Source organism: Lithobates pipiens, unplaced genomic scaffold (assembly GCF_037356315.1).
Source record: "Lithobates pipiens isolate NorthernLeopardFrog02 unplaced genomic scaffold, aLitPip1_a1.2 Scaffold_16, whole genome shotgun sequence".
Classification (NCBI taxonomy): domain Eukaryota; kingdom Metazoa; phylum Chordata; class Amphibia; order Anura; family Ranidae; genus Lithobates; species Lithobates pipiens.
Genome location: NW_027507748.1, coordinates 630407233 through 630413470, shown reverse-complemented (window position 1 = coordinate 630413470; position 6238 = coordinate 630407233). Strand labels below are relative to the sequence as shown.

The 6238-nt window shown below is 43.5% G+C and overlaps 1 protein-coding gene across 1 annotated transcript in view; it reads left to right on the top strand.

The window, feature by feature from the left end:
- The first annotated feature begins 1014 nt into the window (after positions 1-1014).
- Positions 1015-6238, top strand: part of TRPC4 (transient receptor potential cation channel subfamily C member 4) — a 309718-nt gene continuing 304494 nt past the window's right edge. Inside the window, exon 1 of the mRNA XM_077484180.1 lies at positions 1015-1652. The gene's annotated coding sequence lies outside the window, so the exon portion shown is untranslated. The remainder of the gene's footprint in view (positions 1653-6238) is intronic.

Genomic DNA, 6238 nt, shown 5'->3' with positions numbered 1-6238 from the left:
GTTGTGATCATGCAATAAATCACCCGTTTGTGTCGTTCCATGGTGTGCTGGAAAATTTCACTGTAACTCTGGAATGAGTCGTGTTTGATAAGTAGTATTGCCCATCAAATGCAGAGCATTGTGGTCATGGCATGTGTTCATTACCAGCCGCTGCCTCTGCAGGTGCTGCTTAAGGGGGAGCAGTTGGCGGGTGGGGGCAATAAAAACGCAGCTCAACCATGTCGTTTTACCACCCCAACCTCACATGTGGACGAGTCCTAAAAGCAATTTTACTCTCCTCTAGACCTAAGCAAGCAGTTAAGCCTTGCAATGCAGGCACAGCTCCACTGCAAGAGAGATTTTCAGATTTCCTGCAATAATAAGACCCCTTTCACACTGCAGCAGTTTTCAGGCGTTTTAGCACTAGAAATAGCACCTGTAAAGCACCTGAAAACTGCCTCCCTTACTGCCCGAATGTGAAAGCCTGAGTGCTCTCACACTGGGACAGTGCGCTTGTGGGACATTTGAAAGGGTCCTGCAAACAGCATCTTTGGGGTGGTTTGGGGGTGCTGTATACTGCGCTCCCAAAATGCCCCTGCCCATTGAAATGAATGGGCAGTGCTTCCGAAGTGCCTAAAAAGCGCTTCGGAAGCACCACAACATGGGCGTTTTTAACCCCTTCTTCAGCTGCTAGCGGGGGGTTAAAAGCGCCTCGCTAGTGGCTGAAAAGCACCACTTAAACAGCGATAAGGCACCGCTAAAATTAGCAGCGCTTTAGTGCTAGCACACGGGTGGCCCCAGTGTGAAAGAGATCTAGGTAATATTCTGAAAACACCATCATATCTTCCCTTTTATATATTTCCTCTTTTAGGTGTCTTTCTTAAAAAAAGAAAAATCAAGTTGGCTTGATTTTATATTATTCCTATACATTTCTTCATTTATCACAGCAATGCAGCGGATGATTTTTTTTCTATAGATTCTGTGAAATAACAATGACCTGATTAAAATCTGGATTTTTTTTTTTTTGTCAGCTTCTGTGCCTGCAAGTATCTTGGCAGACCTGTCTGAGAGTGACAGGCATGGAAAAAACACCAGGCAGGCAGAGAGTGCTGGTAAATCAGGAGCAAGTGATCAGTGTGCAAGTGGGGAGACACAGTGGAGGAGCTTCAGTGGGAGGAAAGAGAAGTACTCAGAGAGTGGCAGAAGAAGATAATCGACTGGGAAAGCAGAGAGATCAAAACAGCATGAAGGGATACCCTAAGGGATTTCACCAAAGAAAGGCGTACACTTCACAGCTGAGAGAAATGCAGACTCCATATAAGTCAATGCAAGGCACAGGCAGCCCAGTCAAGTGCTAATCTTCATCTCCTGTGCATTGCTTTTCAACTGCATCCAAGCAGCAGCCTGGAGAATAGGTGAGATGGCACAGCTGCAGGCAGGATGGGATACCCTGACCCTGGGCACCAGCCTCTCCACCTGCCTCTTTCCCCTTTATTAGGAGATCCTAGGAACTGCTCTCTCCACACCTCTGCCACCCAGGAGATAGGCTAGAAGCTCTTTTTTTTTTGGCTTTGGACAATTGTTAACCCTGCTGAAGTTTTAACTTGGAAATCAAAGACATTGGATACTTTGTGAACTTCACTTGTGGATATCAAACTATTGAATTAAACCAAGTAAGTCCTCTTTTTTTATTATGTCTTTCTGCAATGAGTGCCTGGCTTAAATATCCCTTATCAATGACTGTTGCATCTTGTTTTGTTTTTTGCTTTGGAAGTGTTTTTTATTTTGTTGCAAAAGCAATTCTTTTTAGTGTCAGATATTTTCATGCATGGTTGTTTAAAAAAAAGGGAATAAATTGTATTATTAATTTTTATGTGTTTATTTGGACTTGTTTTTGCACTGTTGTTTAATTGCATCTGTAGAGATAACGGGCTGTTTGAGTTCGATAAGCCAAGCTCTGTGGGCTGGGGAAGGCTGCCACCTAGAGGAGAGATTGGGCACTACTATCATGGAATTACAAAAAAAAAATGTGTCTCCTAATACTCCAAGACTGGAAGATTCATTTTACTGAGGCTGGGTTCACTATCGCAAATTGGATGGGTTCCATAGCTTCCAACTGTCCCCGATTTGGAGAGACTGTCCCTGATTTGGAGCAATGTCCCTCTGTCCCTCATTTCTCCTCATTTGTCCCTCATTTTTGTTTGATCTATATAGCATAGCTTTCAACTGTCCCTGATTTCAAGGGTCTGTCCCTGATTTGGAGCAATGTCCCTCTGTCCCTCATTCCTCCTCATTTTTTCCCTCATTTTGGTCTGATCTATATAGATGTATAAAAAAAAATCACTTTTTATCTTTCAAAAAGTGTTTCCCAGTGCTAAAGCTTTCATATCATTTCTAAATTGTTGCATTTGTACATTTTAAAAGCCAATATAAAGGAATAGTAGTGGTAAAAAAAAGCCCTTGTGGATGTAATCCTTTTTTTTTGGTTAATTCTCCTTTAAGGGGGGTGTGACAGGTAGCGTGTCCTATGCCTACATTCATTTGCCAGTAGGTGTCTCTCATTCTCATCTCAAAATGTTGGGAGGTATGACATAGTTGTAATTAAAACACACTTTTTATCTATCAAAAAGTGTTTCCCAGTGCTAAACCTTTCATCTGATTTCTAAATTGCTGCATTTGTAAATTCCAAAAGCCAATATAAAGGAATAGTAGTGGTTAAAAAAAAGCACTTGTGGGTTTAACCAATCTTTTTGTTTTGCACAATTCTCCTTTAAGGGGGCGTGACACGGGGCGTATCCTATGCCTGCGTACTTTTGATGATAGGTGTCCCTCATTCCCATCTCAAAATGTTGGGAGGTATGGGATTCTCCACATCCAATTCACAATAGCAGGAGATTTTGACCGGCTCGCTATGGAGCTGGTTCACATATCCCCGCTGCGGCTCTGGTGCGAATTTGCACAGGAGCCCTGTGCGTCTTTTGGTTAGTTTCAGGTCTGAATTCAGCCAAAAAATGTAGGCTGAAATTGGACCTGAAATGGTGAACGGGGACACACCGGACCCCTGCTGTGAGCCACATGCCAAGATAGTATGAACCCAGCCTGACTGACTGTGGCATACTGGAATCCACCGAAGAGATTACTAGGCAGACACCTTAATTACAATGGTTCACATCTAAGCATTTTTTAATGCTTTTTGCAGAAACACACTACAGTCCATTTAACATGGTTTCCTGCTTTACTATGGGACACGTTCACATCCATGCTTTTTTTCTAGCACTGCGTTTTTGCTAAGGGGACTTTTTAAAAAGAAAAATGGGGAGTGTTAGATGCACTAGCAAATTTAGTTGGACTTGACAGCAAATTGAAGCCAAACTCCAGCTAAGCCCCCATGTTCATACCGTGTGACTTGTCATGTGATTTTGGAACTGTTAAAGCGCATGACAAGTTACACCCCATTGCTGGCAATGAACATTTTTATATCTCCTCAACTCATGTCGCAGCGATTATGAAAAAAGTTCCTGCACTACTTTTTACCGATTTAAAGTGATTGTAAAGTCTAGTTTAAAAACAAAATAAAAATAATACTAAACATGTTATACTTACCTGCACTGTGCAATCCTTTTGCACAGAGTAGCCCCAATCCTCCTCTTCTCGGGTTCCTCTTCAGTGCTCCTAGCCCCTCCCTCCTGTTGAGTGCCCCACAGCAAGCAGCTTGCTATGGGGGCACCTGAGCTGTGTATCCATTCAGACACAGAGCTGCAGTTTGACCCCGCCCCCTCTCTCTCCTGATTGGCTAACTGACTTTGATTGATAGCCAATAGCGCCGCTGCTGTGTCCCAGCCAATCAGGAGGGAGAGTCCTGGACGGCCGAGGGACTCATGGACATCGCTGGACAGAGATGGGACTCGCACTTGTGAATGGACCTGCAGCCTCCTATAGACCTGTGACATGTCCCAGAAGGTTGTGGGCAGGGAGAAGAGGAGGGAGAACTTCCACTCCGATCTCCTGGGTACCAGCTAATACTAGGTACCCCTCCCACCGAAAAAAAAAAAATGTTGAAAGTGGGAGAGTTTAAGGTGAATGGAGGTGTTAAAGGAAAAAAAGTCAAAACTTGTTTGGCTGTACTTCTCCTGCGGATCACAGAAGTGAAGTTCATTCTACACTCCTGTGACCCATTTTTAGTAGATAGGCTGCTGTTGGCTGACATCATGGAGCGGGTCCAGGCTCGGGAAAGATCGCGACCATATGTCGGGATCCGCCCACATGCCTGGACCCGCACCTGGCTCAGCCTCTTTTGGCGAGCCGCTGAGAGCCTGAGCCAGCTGCTCCCGCTCCCTCCACAGCTCAGCACTCCGGTAAGTGTGGGGGGGGGGCAGAGCAGAGATCCGGTGACTGACAGCCATTGACTCTCTGCTCATGGAGCTGTGAGAAAAGAGCGAGTCTTAGAGCCAGCAAGGGACAGATACAACATCGGACTGATACTGCATCCACCTAGGTAAGTATGATTCTGAAAAATAAAAAAAAACATACTTTTAAAGCCAAGCATCATCCCTTTTAAGGATGAAGTTCCACTTTAAGCAGGTCATTGACCTGGAACCAACATTCAGGTTGGGACATTTTACTTTACTGGATGCATGCTTGCTCTGAGTCATTGACTCACAAAATATCAAAGTGAGGATGAGGACAATGACCCCAGAGATGGCACATTTCAGATCACCCTTTGTTTTTGTTTTTTTTTTCTTTTCCAAGTTGGTGCAAAGCCAAAAAAAGTCCCTTGCATATCACAAAATGTACATAAAGTTCATATACACCACTGTTCCAAATCTTTTGATATGCCTTGTGTTAGATACCATATAAATGGCAATGAGCTAGATCTTTCTAATTATTTCTCATGTATTGTAATTTTATACACCAGGACATGATTAACTTCTTATCTTTGTATCTTTAAATAACCGTACTACAGACTGTTTGCTGGCAGTAGTGCTACTTGGATGATGCTATCCCTCCCACTCGCTCATATCATTCTACAGCTTACCACACAAGTTACAAGTTATCTGGTTATACAATCTTCTTTAGATCTACCAATAACTATGTAGAACAAGGGCCTGCCTGATTAGATACAAATTGATTGGATAGCTTAGCATCCCCCCTAAATGTCTAATATTGTATATATGATACAGAGGGACACCTTTGAGCACACAGTATGCAGGCAAAGGATAGGCCAAAGCCCCAGTTATAGACCAACATGCAGAAAATTATTGGTTGAACCACACAAGTGCTTTTTTTTACCTCTATATTTCCTTTATATTGGTTTTTCAAAATAAGAAATGCAGTAATGTAGAGGTTGAATAAATGTTTACTGCAGTATAACTTTTTTGGTTGTAAAATACTTTTTCTATAGAAATGTACACCTCAGACCAAAAAGAGGGACAACTGACATTGAATAAGGGACAGCCGAATTTGGTCTAAAAAAAAGAGGAGACAGTCCCCCTCAAATGTGGGACAGTTGGGATCTATGGACTAGATAGGCCCTTCTATAACATAGTTTTTGGGAATCTAAAGCTGATTGCACAAATCAGATTTTCTGCTGATTTTTGTCTTCAGATTTACCAAAACCATGTAGTGTAAAGGCCTGCCTGATTGCATACAAATTGAAACTCCTAAGGTTTGACCTCATATTCATAAATCTGAAGGAAAAACTGATAGTGTGTATGGGGCTTTACCCTAAAAGGATCCAATTCCTGTAAAGTATGTTATGTGCTTGTGCTGTGCAATTTGGCCCCTTCTATCACCTAAAAAATCTGGCTGATCCTGCCTGGCTATACCCTCCCCCCTATAAACACTGACCATGGTTTATCATGGTTGATGGGCCCTGACACCGTGGTCAGTTTACGTGCCTCCATCATCTGCAGCCCTGCTCTGTCCTTCTCTGTCCCCCCCTCCTCACTGCCTGTCTGCTCTGTGTCAGTGCCCCTCCTGCTGCTATTATAACTACAATAAAATTCTCCCATCCCCTCTGTAAAATAACATGTGTCCCTGTGCCTGTGTTATATAAAAAAGCTGCTAATATGTACCTATATCAGAGCATCTCCCGGCACTCACGTGACTCATCGGCTCTCCCTCCTCTCCTCCTCCCTGGCTGACGTCAGTGGGAGTGCACGGCCCCGCCTGCTATAACTGTCAGCCGGGCAGAGGAGAGAACAGTAGAGTCACATGAGCACCAGGAGACGCTCTGATATAGGTACAGATTGGCAGCTTT